Source organism: Xiphias gladius, chromosome 7 (genome assembly GCF_016859285.1).
Source record: "Xiphias gladius isolate SHS-SW01 ecotype Sanya breed wild chromosome 7, ASM1685928v1, whole genome shotgun sequence".
In the NCBI taxonomy this organism is placed as follows: domain Eukaryota; kingdom Metazoa; phylum Chordata; class Actinopteri; order Istiophoriformes; family Xiphiidae; genus Xiphias; species Xiphias gladius.
Genome location: NC_053406.1, coordinates 28,552,112 through 28,570,655, shown reverse-complemented (window position 1 = coordinate 28,570,655; position 18,544 = coordinate 28,552,112). Strand labels below are relative to the sequence as shown.

At 45.3% G+C, this 18,544-nt stretch overlaps 1 long non-coding RNA gene across 1 annotated transcript in view; it reads left to right on the top strand.

The window, feature by feature from the left end:
* Window positions 1-14,328, top strand: part of LOC120792212 — a 95,355-nt gene extending 81,027 nt beyond the window's left edge. Inside the window, exon 3 of the long non-coding RNA XR_005707784.1 lies at window positions 14,154-14,328. This is a non-coding gene — a long non-coding RNA (uncharacterized LOC120792212). The remainder of the gene's footprint in view (window positions 1-14,153) is intronic.
* Window positions 14,329-18,544: the final 4,216 nt, after the last annotated feature.

Sequence of the window (18,544 nt, the reverse complement as noted above, 5' to 3'; positions counted from 1 at the left end):
ACAGCAAGCGGATCACTTTGTAACTGACTGACTTGCTAGCACACTGAGTCATTTTCCGGCCTTCTGACTGATAACCCGCTAACTCGCTGACTGGTGACCGGCCTATTTTACCAGCCCAGTTTTAACTCGGAGATCTACGGCAGGAGAACAGCCGAGGAGCAACCGATTCAGCCCGTCAAGATGGCGCCGGTCTGGCCAATCGGTACCGCGACATGACTCTCCAAATGCCCAGGCCTCGTGGGCGACGTAAGAGACGGTGTTGTGGACATTTCCAGTGTATCCAGAAATTGAAACATCAGCGCCAGCTCTCCTTTGTAATCACAGCTCTGTTACCTTATTGCAGCAGTTTGTTGGGTTTTTATCACGTGGCTACAACTTGTTACACCTACCGTTAATTGTAAACTCTACTCTGCAGCCGTTAGATGTATTTCTCACCTTAAATCAGTCCGAGACCTGATTTTGGTGGATGTCTTTGTGCACGATTTGTACAGTTTTCCTATGTTTTCCGGTTGGAGAATCATGCGTGATGACCGATGGCAGCCCAGGAGAGAGATGAATTCATCCAGTCACGTAGCGGAAGGGCACAGCTGGATCTGTGACTGGCTGCTGGTTGGTTGCTGACTGATGTGATTTCTAATGAATAATATAATTTACTGATCTTCTTAAAACCCGCTGCACTCAAATTGTACATTGTGAAGTGAGTGTGTGTGTGTGTGTGTGTGTGTGTGGGGTCAATTAGTCGCAGCAAATGTTATCTCTTCCTCATTACCATTTTTAGTTGGCACTTTCTTTCACTCTAAATCTGGTAATGAGGTTGCTGTTGGCTGCCAACATTGATTATGTTTGATTTCGTATATCGACCAGAGGAAGAGTTTTTTATTGTTATTATAATTATTATTATTATTATTTGTACGTTTCCTTCCGCCTTTTTGTTCATTCTGTCAGTCAGGAGAGAAAATCATAAGCCGGAGCATCGCTGACCAGCAGCCAGACAGTCTGGTGACAGTAAAATTAGCGGTATTGTCTCTCCCTCCCTCTCCGGCTACGGTTACGCTGTTAGGTAAAATCACAGGCTGCAATTTCAGTAAGCGGCAGACAGACAGACTTGTGGGACTTTAAATTACTGTTTTTCTGAAGTCACACAAGGTAAGTGTTTTTGAGAAGTGGGCTGAGAGATTTGCATTTTTATTAAAATGGGGCTCCAACAAAGAAGGTTGCGTCTCCCGTCTCCCTCTGCAGATTTGGCATATTGGCCATGTTTGTAATTTAAATTGAGATGTCAAGTGTAATTGCTGGTCAGAAATCCTCTTCTACACTGGAGCTGATCAAATCATAGGAGAAAAATACAAAATTGCCCCTTAAACCAGAGGGAGAAAAAGCGCTCGGGACCTGAAGAATCACTCAGCGCTCGTCACGCGGTCCCCGGTCTGGATTCAAACCTGGGGCTTTGGAGAGGAGGAGTGTGTCAGTGAGTGTCAACAGGAGGTTTTTGTCCACAGGTACAACAAGTGGACGGCATGTGTTTTGGATAAATCTGCTTCCGTCAGCGTTTATCACACGGTCCCTTTTACATTTTCCACCTCAGCAAAGTGTAAAAAAAAATCGATTCAACAGGTGGATTGAAACATTCGGCCTGCTGAGACAACGTTGATGTGAATCCAGCAATGCTTAGCGCAAACGTAAGAAGCCACAGAAGCTTCCGGTCTCTCTGGGGGTCTGGCAGCAGTCTAATGCAGACTGATCACACGGACAGTAAGAACCTGAAATGTCCCGGTAACTCAGTTAAGGGAAGGATTATGGCTGTGTTTGGCTTTCCGGACTTACCTGCACTCTAACTACAGGACCCTGTCTGTGTGTGTGTGTGTGTGTGTGTGTGTGTGTGTGTGTGTGTGTGTGAGATGTTTGGAACAATCGTGCACTAAAACTTGGATAAAATGGAAGTGGAACAGATAAGGAACAGAGAAAAAATAGAGTAGAACAGTGAGAAAAGAAGGGTCACACCAACAGGATTCTATTCATTCGAGCAAAAATGGACTTTTAAAGTTGCTATATTCATGTTAAAACATTCTGTCATACTAAGGATAGCTCTGCATGTTTTAAACAGCTGGGAAAGTTGGAGAGACTTAGTAAGCAAAAAAAAAAAAAGAGAGGATGAGAGATAAAAGAGTTAGAGAGGAGTGAAAGGACTGTCCTGCGTGATGAAAGAGAGGGAAGATGGTGAAAGGAGTTTTCCCTCTGATGAAAGAAATGGAGAGTGAGAGGAGGAGGAGGAGGACATGAGAAGCCACGGAGACTTTGAGGCGCCACGGTCTGATCATTATGCTCCGTCGTCGTTATCTTCTTCTTCACTGAATCAAACGGTTGGTCCGCTCATTAATTATGTTTAAATGAAGAGTCCTTCAGATGCTGCTCGCTGCGCTCGGCTCCTTCCACATGAAAACTCTTTCTCTCTGTCCTTGTTTTACCTTACAACCCTTTTTTTGTTTCTTTCATTCAGCAATTCGCCCCCATTTCCATTCACTCCCTTTCCATTTTCAGTGTCCTCCTCTCTCCTCTCTATCCTCTTCGTTCAGGGGATGGATGAGTAGGGAGATTCGAGTTAACATCCACTCAGGAGTTTTCAGTGAAATCTCCACGGTCAAACAGACGCTCCAATGGCCTTAGTATGCTAAAAATAATCCAGAGTAGGTCTTATAACAAGTCATCCGACCATGTCTACAGGCAAAGGCGCCCCTACCTGTTCCGAGTGCCGCACTCGAAGCTGGGTAAAAGCCTGCCATCATGGCCTGCTCATCCGCTGCATCCCCCTGCCTCCTGAAATCAAATGGGGATAACGGCACACTTGTGGGCATTGGTGGTTCCGCACTCGCACACCAAAAGCAAAACGGTCTCCTAACTTTATCAGAGGGTTTGTGGCTGTAATCTGACTGCGGTATTTTCACTGACACGTGCTTGTGCAACCATCAGGTGTGTTCTGATTCGGGCCTGATATAAAACGAAATCAATTGAGTTTTAGCCCAACTGCTTCGTTGATATGATGGGCAGCACTCACTGGAAGCAGAGTGAAATTAAACTCAATCCGAACTTAATTACGGCCTTAGTCAGTACTTGAGACGGACAGTGGTGACACACTCACTGTCTCGGAGTCAGTGTGGACTGATAAATGTTTTTAAATGGAAGCGCGTCTGTCCCGTGACACAGGCTGTTGACAGACGCCTTAAGATCCATATCATGTTACCGCAAGATCTTTGTAGCGTTCTTCCTCACTCTGCGTCCTCCCTCCCTACAGTTCCTGTTACTGTATACAATAACTCTAAGGAAGAAAACAATGTAAAAAGGTAGAAATAAATATGAGTAATTGCTTGAACCTATCAGAGGAGAGTCTCAGATGTGATCCCAAGAACACGCATGTCCACCGTGTCAGTGTCCTTCAGCAGGATACAGTCACATCTTACCTGCACCGTGAGTCTCTTTGTGTGAGAGCAGCAGGTAAATGTGGATTGCGTCGCCGTTCTGTGTAAAATCAATGCACAGGCGGAGGAAGCTGATGTGTTGAGAGTGAGAGTCTGCCTGGCTTCTCCTCTGGACTGTCGTCCTCATCAGGCTGATGGGGAGCAGAGAGACTGGAGAGCTCAGACGGGAGAAGGATTTTGTTATTTTTCTCCCCTTCTCTTTGATAATGGGATTTTTAGCTCTGTGACAAAGTTGACTCGGACTTCAAAAGGGGGCTGCCACAGCTTAGTGGCTGTGTGTGTGACTGGGTGGGCGGGGTGTAAGAGTGTGTGAAGGTAAGTTAAGCCCGCACGTGTGTTTGTGGGTTCAGGATTCAGTTCATGTTCAAATGCTTATTCTGCATTAACAGGTTATAGCTATTGTTGCAAAAGAAAATTTGTGACACAAGAAAGAAAAAGATGGCGTTATCGTCGGCAAACAGCAGCAGCCACGGTGTCCCGCGCAGCGTCCCGGTGGGAGCTGCTCCTGCCCGACCCCGCTGGATTTCTTGAAACCAGACCATTACCGCCCCCTCCTCCGAACCTTCTGACCATTCACCATTCACAATACGTTTGCATTGATTTTGTGCCTCCTCCCATCCGGCAGGGAAAGCACGTAATTTTTTCAGCGTAGTAGTAATAAAGAGAGTCATACCTGTCGGTAACAAGGAAGGATGGTGCAGGAAGAAGCGCTACGTTGACGGGGGATAGTGGAGCAGGTATGTGACTTCAACCCAGAGGTTCCAGATTTGTGCCCGTTTTAGATCAATACTTTTGCACATTTGTCACAACTAACAGAGTTGTATTCTCTTCCATCTTCGTCAGTGACGACTGAGAAAACTGTCCAAATGTCCGACCTCCCCTGCTCTGCTTTTGTAAAAATCCATTTTTAATCTTCTTTCCAACTTCATTTGTTGACTCCATCCTTCTGGTTAGAGCGGGCTAAATCCCGGGACCTGCTGTTTATTCTCTGACCGCCCGTTTCCCGCCTGCAGCAAAGTTAAAACCGCCCGCTCTCACGAGATTTGCGTGGGGTCCCGCGGGACCTGTGGGATCCCAATCCCGACGCAGTCCTGCCCTCTGAGCATCTTGTTGAGGTTGCCAGTTTTGGCGTGATCTGAAGCGAAGAGCGAAATCCCGTACTCACTGACTGCATGTGGAAACCTGCGCCACAGGCAGACACACTGCGCAGAAGTGCCAGGTTAATGGACCAACTGTTAATTGCCAAGAAATACTTCCTCCCTCTAAAACCACAAATTCATATTCAACTCCATGTAGACTGCTGGTGATTATCAAACTAACTTCAGCCTCCTGTCTGAGCTTCAGCGTAGTGGTGAGTTTGTCTCGTCTTTTTCCAACTTGTAAAACGTAAAGGTTTTGTTTTTGTTTTTTCCTGCTGATCCTACTAATTACTGCTAATTACTGTGAGTGAGTGAACATACCGAGCTGGGTCGGACAGATCCTGGCGCATTTCGTCCCACGAGCCACGTAGTTACTATGATGGTCTAAACACCTGGTCACATCACTCGTTACAATAGTGGCCTTTAGTTTAGATTTAGTGGCACAGCTCCTTTTTTTTCTAAAGCTTAACAAAACCTAAAATATGTTACATAAAGATGTAAAAATGTTCTCCTGGCGTTGGCAGGGCGGCCCTTTACTTCAGGCCAGGCAGGGTGCCTCCGCCATGAAACGCAGTCTGAGACCCTGTTGTTGTAGACAGATCAAACAAACGAGACATAAGACGTTGATTAATGAGCTTTTGAGGTGCTGGTAGGTGCCTTCCTTCACTTTGGACAGAACCCAGCCAGCGGCTAGGGTCGACCTAAAGACATTAAGTTGATGTCAGTCTGCTCATCTCACTCTGAGGAGGGAAGTAACTGTCCCTTTATTGCTCCATCCTACTCCCTCTGCCCTCCCACTTTACCTCTCTTCGGTTCATTCTTTCACTCTGTGAAGCAGCAGCAGTGTCTCTAAATGTTAAGGTTTTGCTTCCTATCACATTTTCAAGGTCACCGTAAAAGCTTGGACACACAAGAACACACAAACACACACACTCTCACTCTCACACACACAAACACACACACACACACACACACACACACTCTCACACAGAGGTGTACACGCACATGTGGCGCCTTTGTGATGAGGCGGCCCTAATTGGATTCCATGGTTGCCACAACGATGAGAATTGATTGCCCACAGAGTGAAAACGCCAGAGAGAGGCTGAGGGATTGAGGTGTCACTGTGCAACGATGGGGTCAGAAACCACCCACACACACACACACACACACAGACACACACACACGTACCGATGCACACAGGCATCGACAAACCTCACACACACACACACAGATACTTGCAGGTTATCGGCCCCAGTAATGTTATTCCATTACCACAAACCACGGCCATATGATTATTATTGGTTGTATTCATTGGAGGTTTCCATGATGAAGAGTGCTTGAGGTCAACTATGTGCGAGGATATTAAAACACACACACACACACAGAGAAATTATGGAGCCAAAATGAGCAAAGGGACGATGCCTCCAGTCATCTGCTCTTCTGGCATGACAGCAGAGAAACGTGTGATGTCAAAGCGGCACAGCTCGTCACTTGTGTGTAATCTCACATTCATTTCCTCATTAGAAGCTTCAGGTTTGTAGTTACTGTAATAATTTCAACACATTAACATTTGTGTATTGTTTTATCGCGTATTTGTGGACGCAGGTGACTTAACTCAGATACAAGATTTAAAAAAAACTGCAAGAGGTGTGAAGGACTTTAAACCCTCACAAAGACATCAATCAGGGCCGAAGGCTCTTACTGTTAAACACACGCACACCCAGGCGCACACACGCGCGCACACACACACACACACACAGACACACACACAGACACACACACACACACACACAGAGCCACACACACACACACACACACACACACACACAGTCTGCGGCGTTCTACGTTTCACCCCTGTAAAACTGCAGTACTTTTTCATGGCCTGAAGCAGTTTATTACCTCTTTACCAGCACAAGTCTCCCTCTCTCATTTTCTCTTCCTTCTGTGTGAGTCTTTTTCACACACAGACACACACACACACACACACACACACACACACACACACACACACACACACACACACACACAGTTTAATATGAAATACCACATGGTTTTTTACTGTCACTTGGCCTGTAAAAGGGAAAAAAAAACAGAACAAACCCTCTTTGTCGAAAAGATTAAATTATTTGAGCCTGTGGCCAAGGTTTGCCACTGTGTACCTGTTAGGACGCACTCTCGTAAACCCTCTTTCGGGGACCTTTTGGGGACATTTTAGACCGACATCGTGCGGGAAATATTTAGCGGCAGCTGGCTACTCGTACTCCGTAGCTGGCGCTGGTCAAAATGAAGATTGCGCAGAAAAAAGAAGCCCCCCTCTAGAACCACAAGCGGGCTGAAGCAACTGAGCGGTGACGCCTCTACGGAGGAGTGATCCGGCTGATCACCAGGTCGGTATCAGGAGAATCTCCCCTTTCGTTCAATAGAATAATCTTATGTCACAATTCTGAATCTTTTCAACGTGTTAGATTATATATTTAATCCTCATCTCATATCTCCTGCCGTTCCTCTCACTTTTCACTTTAACGTTGTATCTACAGGTTGTGACCAGTAACGAGGCCGACATTAGAAACCGTTTCTGCATTCCCAGCCTAAAAAAAAAAGGCAACGGTAGATCTTTGGGTTTTGGTTTTTCATGACTGAAACGTTGAGTGGAATTGTTAAAATACTGAACGGGAAACATAATTAATTACAAGGAGGGATTTACTTGATGCTGACTCTTGGTGGATTTGATAACGAGTTCAGTATCATTTGCCGGCGCCCTCAAAAACGGTTAAAAATCTCTGGTGCATTTTCGGATCCAACACTGCTGTGGTTAAAGCTCGGCTGGATTTAAGTGCTTAGCATAGGTGGAGGAAAGATCGCGGCCATGGTAAAAAAAAAAAGAAGCCACTATTGACTGTCAGTGGGGAAGTGGAGGGAAGCAGCCATCTCCCATAAAGTCTGACATTTTGATGTCCCATCCATCCACCCCGACCTCCCCCCTCTGTGGACTTTGTGGCTTTACAACAATGCTCCATTGTTCGCCCCTGTCCTCCTTACAGATGAGTCATAATTACGGTTACCAGAGGTCTTTTGAGCGTAAACATGCAGTATGTAATTTCGGGGCATTTGCTGCAATGACTCATGCTGCTGTTCTTCTTGGAAGGACGGTCCCATCACATTAATCAGTACCATATCATTGACTTACTGGTTCAGATGAGGAATTTGGTTGGAGCAGACACACACGAACACGCACACCCACGCACACGTGCGCGCACTGTAAAAGACATACACCTTCTTGTACGAGTTTGTAAGATTACCTGCATACATACGTCGGTTTGGGTGTGTGTGTGTGTGTGTGTGTGTGTGTGTGTTTGTGCAAAGGTAAAGAGGGTGAGATGCAGGCTCAACAAAGCCGCCGTGATACAGAGAGGAGGTGAGGGGTGTAGGGTGGGGGAGGATGGGGAGAGTTTGTCCTTCTTAGCTTATCTCACCACAAAGCACTGCACCTGCTGTGGTTGCCAGGTTGCAGGGAGGTTTACAAGCAGAGCAGAGTTGCTATGTTGCAGTGATTTTAAGCAGAGGAGGTGAGTGGATTTGGAGGGAGCACAGTGGAAATAATCCCGTTGCCATGTCAGGTTCTTCAGATGTGAAGTGGTGCAGTTTCATGTAGGGCATAAATTGGCACGTTAGAGTGAGTTTTAAGCTGGTGGAGGGGAGGCATGTGGAGGCAGATACTGCCAGGATGTTTAATAGGTACAAAGGTTAATGGAGAACAGGGATGGCTGCCACGTTGGTCTCGTTTTTTTAAGGGAGTGGAGTGGACAGGGTCGTTTTGGAGACACGGAGGCTCGGTAGCTTTGTAGCTTGCTTGAAGCGCGCTGAGCTCTGACGAGGTTGACAGATTGGAATGATGCTAATCCGGTGAAAAGGTTCTGGTTAGAAGACGGCGTTCTGCAGAGGTAGATATCAGTTTCCAGGTTGGCGTCATTTTAAACCGCTGGTGCCGGTGCTTGGAGCCCGTGGCAGCGTGGTTGCCAGCTTCTAATGTGGTCAGACTTTTCTGGGCTGAGCACTTTTGGGAGAAGTTTTGTGACAGGGGATGGACAGTCTTGGCGAGTTGGAAGCTCAGTTGTGCCTTGAGAGCGGGATGGAAAAGGCCGATGTTTGGACGGATTTTCAGTATTTTAATTATTCATCTTATTTTATAACAGCATAAGAGGAGTCAAAGAAGTTTGGAGAGGTGATGGGAGTTGGAGCAGGATGAAGGGAGGAGACGGTTGACATTAGAAGACAAGCTGGAGCAGAACAGTCAAACAGGACCTTCTGGACATGGAGTTAGTCGGCAGGGGGAGGCTGTGTTGCCAGATGTCCGGGTCTGGTTTTGAAGTCTGACAGACTTACAGTTAGTGCTGGTTTCCAGGTCAGGGTTAGTTTTATGAACTCTTATTTTTAGCCAGGGCAAAAGACGCAATGTACCCAATTTTACTTTTTTTAAAACCTAAAATGGTAGAAACATTATTTGTTATTTGTTTGTTTGGTCACTCTCCATTCGGTTCTAGTCGTATGGCTTTATTCATCCTCCAGAGACTTATTATAATAAGCTCCTCTTCCTCATGTCTTGTGGAAATATGAGAAGCTGAGATGTGCCTGCGGTGTGTTTTTGAAAAATAGGTTCTTCCAGTCTTCGCTCCTCCAGCGCCTCAGACACACACAGCCAAAACCAGGTCACCTCTGTCTTGCATTTGTGACTTTATAGATGGTTTCTTTACCATGGATGGGAGAAAAAAAAGAATTAGCACGGAGGAATGAAGATGAAGAGAGGAGGGAGGTGTGTTGTCTTGCCAACATATTAGAAACTGACGTGTTTGTGACAGGGTTACCAGCGTGATTTCTGAATTGTTTATGAATTGAGGGCACCTGTGGTGTCAACGTTTAAACGTACTTGATGTCGGTTGCCAGGTCAGAGGGGTTAATAAATTCATGGAAATTGTTAGAGACTGTGTTGCCAGTTCTGTTAATGTTTTTTATAGCCTGCGTTGGCAGCCACGACCTGGACATGAAGCGAGGAAACACCGACAAAGCACAGAGAGACACAAACATTTACCGTCTTGTTACCATTAATGTTATAATCCAGTCATCAGTCTCTCTGTCGTTTAGACAGAGTTTAGTTTAGACGATCATGTTAACCATTTATCCACATGTCATCTCATTCTTCGGTGTCTCAATCTCTGTCATTTATCAGCTCGTTGGGTGTTTCAGGCTTTGACGATTCAGCGACGGACAGTTCAGAATCGGGACATGTTTTGTCGCCTCGATATAGAGCAGGTCATCAGAGTGTCAGTGCAGCGGCATCGGACAGGCGGACAGGACTTGTTCCCACTGCACGCTGCCACCGTGGATTGGTTTAAGGTTTAGCAAAAGGCTTTGGGTAGACTGTCTTTTGCTCCAGTGAGGTCTTTCTTGTTTTGTGAAAATCCCAGCTGATGGAACCATTGGGTAGAGTGAGGGGAAAACAAACCAGGTTTTTTCATTTTGAAGGAAGCAGAGAGGGTTACAGCTGCCAGGCTGAAGCAAGGTTTGCAAGTTAAAATAAAAACTGATTTCTGTGTTGCCACTTCAAATACTTTCAGCTGCAGAAGGAGGTTATTTTCTTCTGGAGTCTGATGACAGGAGTTATTCACACCGTGTGGAGTTGCCAGGTTAGATCGTTGTAAGTTTGACCTCAGAGATATTTGGAGACATCTTAGAAAATAGGGGTAATAGGGCACAGAAAAAAAAGGGATGTTTGGAGCGGGAGAAGTTATGTTTTCTAGGGTAGAGCAGGGTTGCCAAGTTAGATTCATGCGAGTCTTTTACTGAAAGGCGAGAGAGAAAGAAACTAACAAACAGGTAGAGTGATGTCAGTGTTGCCACTTCAGGTCCTGTTAAATTCAGCGGAGGTTTTTTTGGTGTGGAATAAAGGTATGGACACTACGTAAAGTTGCCAGGTTGGATCAGAGCTGTGAGAGGCTTAGAAATGGCATAGATGTGAAATGACCACATCGTCTACCATTTGTGGAAGATGTTGCCAGGTCGGACTGAAGATTTCTTTACTTTACTTCCATTACATAGTCATGTTTTACTCTGCTCATTGCAAATTGTATCTAAAACCATAAATAAAAACACAAGACATTTTAAATTCAATATGAAATCGGTACTCGATGTCAATCCATTGCTTTCCATCTTGCCTTAGTCCAGAGTCGTACCTAAGCCTCGACTGAGAGACGAGACAATCGTTGCCTTGTTTTAAAGTGATGTGGACTATGAGTGGTGCCTTCACGCCCATGTGTGGCCACAGATGAACCAACGTATGGGGAACCCAGTAACGGCGAGACAAAGAGGGCAACTTTTTGTCTGGTCGTCTGGTTGTTTTCTGTTGTAGTATCTGGTTTCTTACTGTTCTGTCTGAGGTACTGAAGCTCAGCCAACCAAAACCTGACGCCTCCGGCTGCAGTTTTAGATGACTAGATGCAGTTTTGGTTTTTTTTGCTTTCAAATTCATTTGTAGCTGCGAGAAATACCTGGATGTGACAACGTGTTTCCTACTTCTGGCAGGTACCCACAGGAAATAAAACTATTCCTGAAATGAACTCCTTTAACTGCGATACATCTTTGTTTTGCATTTCTTCTAATCTTTCTTTTTTGTAAACACGCAAATTCCTAAGTGCATACTGACTCACTCTAATTTGAAACAACATCTGGAGACAGTCTGGAAACATCTTATTTTATTTCATTTTTTTTTTACTTTATACATTCATTTTGCAGTTATAAGGTCCAGCAAATCTCTAAATTTGAGAGCATGTGAGATTAAAATAAGATATTGGTTGGTTGATGATAATCAACTATGTTTATAGTTCTTATTGATCTTTTCTGCAGTATAGAAATTGCATTCGTGATTGTTTTGTCTCTGTTTACCCAAACTTCCACACAGTAGGTAATGCATGGGACTATTAAAGAACGGTGCCATAAATGTAATGAGTTTGCACGAGAATGTCTTTTTATTTTGTGCAATATCGCAATGGACTTAGATATTTTTGTCATGATTTATATGTGGTTTCCAGCATAGTTTTTGGTCTATAACAACTCCCAAAAATTCATTTTTATAAACTCTTTGAATTTCAATATTAATTATCCTGATTTATACTTGAATATTGTTTTTTTTTCGATATCCAAATATTAAACTTTTTGATTTGTTTAAAGAAAATGACAACTTATTAATATCTAACCATCATTTTAAAGTTCTCAATTTTGTTTCCATTGTATCCAAAACCTACACAAGTTAATTTAGCAATGTGGAAGAATTGCAAATATCATTAATGTACAACATAAATAACTTTGTACCCAGCGCTGAGCATTGTGGAACCCCACAGTTCACCTGATACTCCACTCCCATTTTCATTGGTAAAAACGTGACGTGTTAATGTGGCTCTGTCACTTGTTATTGTGGTGGGTTTTAGGACAGTAGGTAATAGATCTTAAATATTCTTTCTACGGTCATTTGAGTTTAACACATCTACGTTAAAATGTGCAAAGACCATCTTTTTGTCATTCATCTTATCGTACGACCATCTCATCATAGAACGTGTCAGTGGCACAGGACCCTGGGGTTCTATGTACACAGGTTATTATTACATTCTTGGATTTCTCTACAGTGACAAGTTCCACGATATGCTCTGTTGTTTTGGACATTCTTTCACTATTTGCAGTTGAAGACATTATTCAAGAACAAGGCAACTTTCATACATTTTAAGCTCTGTAAAGTCACAGGTTTTCAAGTTCAGCTTTTTGTAGTTCCCATGTCCTGGTGAACTGTTACCCACACAGCCTGATGACCCCATTTCTCCAAACTGACCATCATCTGTGGTGAAGGAGGACTCATCTGACCCTATCACCTTTTTCCACCTCTCTGTAGACCAGTACCTGCGGCTCTTGCACCACTGAACTCTCAGATGTGCTTTCACCTTCGTAATGAGGGGTCTATACGCTGCAACCCTGCTATTAAATCCCTCTCTGTGTAATTGCTGACTGTCACAGTCTGATCACGTCCTGCGTTGACACTTCTTCGGTCACCTGAGGAGGATTTGCTCATCTAACGTGCACTGTCGTCCGCAGTTTCTGACCCCGTTTGCCGACGTCTTTCCCACTGATCTAAATGCAGATGCCACATTAGTCACCGTTCCTGTAGACACACAGGCCGGTTGAGCACACTTTGCGGCTGAAGCTCCTGCCCTGAGAAAAATCAGAATCTGGGCCTGCTCAGCGTTTTCACACCTGCCACGGAGCATCGTTGGAACTTATTTGCTTAATTGTACCGTGCATCTGTATTCGTTACGTTTCTCCGCTCCTTTGTTCAGGTTTTTCCGACTCAGAAATGTAAGTTCCAAGACGGGTCGCTTTTTTTATGGGAATTTGAGAGTGGATTATTCCCCTAATGATCACAGAGTCCCTAGGGACGGGTAGAAAGGAGGACAGTGGACCAAGCATAGTATCCAGACCAGTGTAGAGTTGCCAAGCTTGGCTGATTTGAGTCAGGACAGCAGGGTGAGGACTGCCAGCATTATTTTACAGAGGTGCTGACAGTTCCCAACCCAGACATTTTCCTGCAGTCACCTATTTAGACTTTTCCACTCCACTCCCTTTTTATAACTATGGCAACGCACTTTGAGAAGTGGGCCAGACTCATCTCTCGTATGTCTCTGTGGGAGACTGTTGCGTTTCTCCGTGGGGGATGTGGCAAGACTGCAAACCTTACTGACCGACAGAGAACGAGAGCGGTATTTATCGAAGGGGCGAAAGACGGCAGCCATGTAGTTAAGACAGAGAGTCTAGGCCGAAGTGAAGCAGAAACAGTCACGGCGTGCGAGAGGAACCTCACACCGTCTGTGCGTGACGTCGCTACTCCCAGAGGTCTCCGGCTCGGCTCGTGTTTGTTCCTCGGCGTTTTACTATCGCAAGTAACCGTCACGTAGAGCTTCGTACAGCCGTCAGACAAGGTCAACTATTCACCTGCAAACTGTGTGCGACCAGCGGAGGATTACCGCAGGCTCCAGTTTATCAATCCAGGATGGCCACTCATTGAAACATATTTGGAGAGTTTCCCAGTTTTATGTTTTTACGAAGATCAATCATTTAAGACGATCAGCTTATGTCATTTTGTAATCTGTAGTCGTATCTGAAGCAGTTTTTGTGTTTGTTTGTTAGAGAAGATGGACGATATGGCGGTGCCCTTGTCCAGTCTCAGCGCCGTGTTCAGACATTTTCGCTGAGGGTTTTGTTTTTCAGAGCGACATCAGTTGTCTGAAGCTGAAGTGTGATGGCGGCGGCCTGACACTGACTCTGTCTTTCCTTCGTCTCACTCTCTCCCTGTTCTGTCTCTCTCCTCAGTGATGGACGGCGTCCCTGCCGTCTTCTCGCTGCACCTCTCCACCCGCCCTCCTCCGTCGCCTCTTCCCCTCTCTCCTCTCAACTTCTACCCTCTTCTAAACGCTCATCCTCCTCCTCTCTTTGTCTCTCTGCGCAGGCGATCTCGGCCGACTTTGACAGACAGCTGGCCGAGCCAATGACGGACTTCGAGGACTTTTAACGCGCGTCTGCAGGGCCCGCCGGACAGACGTACGTGGGCGTGCGCACCGCAAGGATCTGCATGTGAACCCGGATGAGTGCCAGCACCTCTTTGTTCCCTGTGAGAAGAGGACGCCCCCCCTCCCTATTAAAGAGGTGGGCTGCTGTTCAGTAAGTCATCTAATGCAATTTTGATGCTGCCGATGACGGTGGTAGTAAAATTTGCCTTTAATTTGGTTTGTTAATCATATTTGAATCGATTGTGTCAGCAGTATAATCTAGTCATTTAAATCTTTCGACTCTTGATTGGCTGAGTGCCTCGCTGACAAATTAGACTCATTTCTGATAAGTGCAGATTGAAATGAACGCGGGGCTGTTGGCGTGGTTCCAGACAGTACGCCCGGGCCTGTGTCAGCGAACACAATCCACATATAGCGTGGTGGCTTTAACGTCCACGCACGACCCGGATGCCTGCCCTGCCACATTTGGTCCATTGGCGTTGTAGCGGCATGTGTGCTCGGAGCGTGGGAAACACTTTTCTGTGTGGAAAATGTCACCGATGCAAAACTTATCACACAGTGGAACCAGAGTTCACATCACAGGTTTTATCCAAATTTGACTCTTTCCCCCCACTTTTTTTTTCTTTCCTGTCCCACGGAAACTGCGTCATAGATGAGCAAGGCAAACGATTTTATGACCTTTATCTGCATCTGCAAAAAGCAATGAACCCGTAGCGTTTCTACCTGCCCTTCGGTGCGTTGTCCTCAGTATTTACTTAATTGTTCAGTGGCGGCTTCTGGGGATTAACAAGGACTGACTCCACTTGTGTGTTGTTGTCTGACCTGACATCGAGCCGCTGCTGTTATAAAATGTCCTCTCCCCACTTGGCTGGAACAGGTTTCACTGATTACTCTACATAGTTTTTTTATTTCAATAATAATAATAATAATAATTACCAGGAGTTTTGTGTTTGCAGTCTGTTTTAATCGACTCCTCCGTGCCTGCAGTACTTTGGTCATTTATTGTGTACAACCTTTTTTTTCCTTCTATTTCCCTCCAGTAGAGATTAATTAAAGCTATGAAATGAACAGACTTAACCATACGGCAGATATGAAGTTGTAAAGTCATGTAGTATTAACGGTATCAATTACTAGGCTCAGTTTGTTAACATAAAGGGACGTTGAGTCAAAATTGCCTCTCTCGCTGTTTCATTTTCACTCGACAGATCTTTGAGTTACTGGTGAATTGTGGAACATTTTACCCACAAGATAAAATGAAAATCAATAAAACACTGGGTGTCGTACCTCGACGTCAGACATGATCAACTCCGGTCGGCCTTGGCTGCTGGGGGGGGGGAAGCCCCCAAAACGAGCATTATTCCCGGTTCCTGCTTTCTTGCGAGATAAGTCGCACTGTTTGAATGGGCTTCAAAAAACTGCGCCCTTGGTTTATTCTGTCCTTACATCAGATGCAGAAAATGAGATTTAAAAGCCATATTTATATGTTCACACCCATAAATCTGCATCAGGTTTTAAAAGGATTCAGTGGCCCCGGGGTGCCCTCACTGACAGCCTGTACACAAACTCATAATGGAAGAAGAAAGTATTTGAAACCACTCACAATTAGTGTGCGTGTGTGTGTGCGTGTGTGCGTCTGTACGTGAGTGCGTATATGCGTATGAGAGACAGCGACTTAAGCTAATGCAGCCTTAATAGCCACATTAGTTCCTTACTCCGACTGAGTCATTTGAAGCAAATCCGACGAGCAAATAGGCCATTAAGTAGCCATAGATCTAAAACACACACCCTGAAATGAGCCCCCGAGTACGCAGCAAAACCTGCACGTGTCTACGCACTTCCATTTCCTCCTCCTTCCCCCCACAAAACACACCCCACGCTCAAATGTTGATTTGTAATTCGTCTTTCTCTGTTCATTTACACACACTCTTTTCACACACACACACACATCTCTTCCCGCTGACACTCTGTGTCTCATCGAAGACTTTTTCCATCAGAACTAATTTGCTGCCGCGTTCACTGTGGTGGTGACAGGGGTTTCCTAACGAGATGGATGGCTCACAGTTACGGTAGGTGTGGGCCTTGGATCAGAATTACAGTAATGAGATGAACATGCCTAATGGTCACAAGCAGAATAATAAGGAGAATAATGCGGGGCCTTGGCGAGGACGAGCAATAATGAGGTGAGAGGCGGAGGCTGGGACACAAGTCAGACGAACAACGCAGCTACGACAGGAAGAGGCGGCTGCTGCTGCCGTGTCGGGTTTCCTCTAATGAACGAACAGAGGAGCCAAGGTTTTACACAACCACTGGTTCGCTTCCATGAATATTCAATTCTGTCCGGTTGCTCGGATCAAATCTAAAGTTTCTGAAATTAAAGTTTCGGAGCACAGCAGAGAAAAAAACAAACAAAAAAACCCCGCAGTCTGAATACTGAGAAGGATTCCTTCACCACCTCCCCGTGGATTTTGTTGTTGAGTTATGCCGTTCGACTAGAAAGCGGCCTCATAAATAGTCATCATTAGCAGTCGGGCTTTCACGTTTAAGCGCATTCCTGCGGAGCTGTTTGGCAGAGAGTTCGCCCTAAGTTATCGTGTGCGTGTGATGCTCCGGTATAACTGTTGCAGTAAACGTTGTAAAGACAACCTTCTTTTTATTATTACCATGCAGCCATTATCCACCTGTATGCGAGCCGCCTCAGTGGTGGAATGAGCTGCAGAATCCCTTGTTATCTTCAAACAGGAGCTAAAGTCTCACCTCATCGAAACGTGTATGGGCGTGTGTGTGTGTGTGTGTGTGTGTGTGTGTGTGTGTGTGTGTGTGTGTGTGTGTGTGTGTGTGTGTGTGAGTGTGTCTATATATGTGTATATGTGTCTATATATGTGTATGTATATATGAATGTGTGTGTGTGTGTGTGTGTGTGTGTGTGTGTGTGTATATGTGTGTGTGTGTGTGTATACGTGTATTTCCAAAGAAATGACAAAGATGGCGCCTTAAACTAGAATGTTGCCTCTTAATTCATGGTCAGTCTGCTCCAGCTAAAGCTCAGTTATTCAGATACGGGACTGTTTGCTCAAAAATTCATCCCGAGCCTCGCTGTGAGTTTCTCTGACCGGGACTCAGCCAAGCGACCGAGGACACGGCCGGCTGCTGGCAGGCCGCGCGGCCTCACCGGCCCCCCCTTGTCTGTGTGGCTTTATAACTTTATCGATGTGGACAGAGAAGCGGAGCAGGCGTGCCCATTACAGCACGCCGCGTTGGTCACCGTGCTCCCCCCTTCGGTCGTTCGGTGGCGGAGGTGCAGGGCAGCAGATCCACAGATGTGAAGCACAATGTGAGACGGAGGGGAGCGAGAGGAGCTTTCATCCTCCTGCCAAATGTTTCTATTTGGTTTTAAAGCTGCACTGCACAAACTGGTGAATCAATATTTACCGGACTGAGCTGAACTCACAAAGATGAGAAGAGCATCCTCTCCTTACTAAATGCAATCTGATACATTTGCCATTTTTCTACAAAGTAGCCACAGGAGGGATTGCTAGCGGATCACAACTCACCTTTCCAGGTGGCCCAAAAGCTCCAGAAGTTGCTCTTTACTTCCTCCGCTCTATCATCCGAGGATTTTATTCTGACCACTTCCAAAATGGATCGTCGTCGTTTCTGGAGGAGCAAGTGTTTGATTCCTTACATAAAAATAAGTAAAACACTGCAAGCAAAAGTCCTGCATTCATGTGTTCGAGTGTGTAAATAAAGGTGCATGAGTTTTATCTTCAAAGGGACTGGGAAAATACTCACGATGCAGAATGGTCCCTTCTGAGGTGACATACTAGCATATATATGATAATACGGGAAGATGTTCTGTTATCAGCGTTTTATCGTTGCAGCTGGTTTAACTGGAGGCACTTTAAATAACGTGGGTATCGTAATCCGACAAAACATCTCGATCTGAACTGTCACATAAATGTAGTAGAGTAAAAAGTGCAGTGAATAATTAGAGTAAAGCAGCTTTTAATTTTACAGATACCGGAGAACTGCCCTGTGCTCAGAAGTACAATCATTTAGTACTTTCAACTTCCAAATCCTTCACCTATAAGCTGATAAATGTGAGCGCGGTTGACATTGCACTTCCCGCTCTTTTCAAACTTGACGTGCTGTTATTTAAGGGCGGCGACTCCGGTGTACTTGCTCTACATTTTCTGCTGGCTGTGCGCAAAACTTAGACTACGAGCTGTACTGCAGAATAAGGCCACAGTATGTCAATTATATGAGTGCTTCTTCAGCAATAACACACTTCCCGTTTTGATGATGGAGAGGCAAATAAAGTGTCTCAAATGGG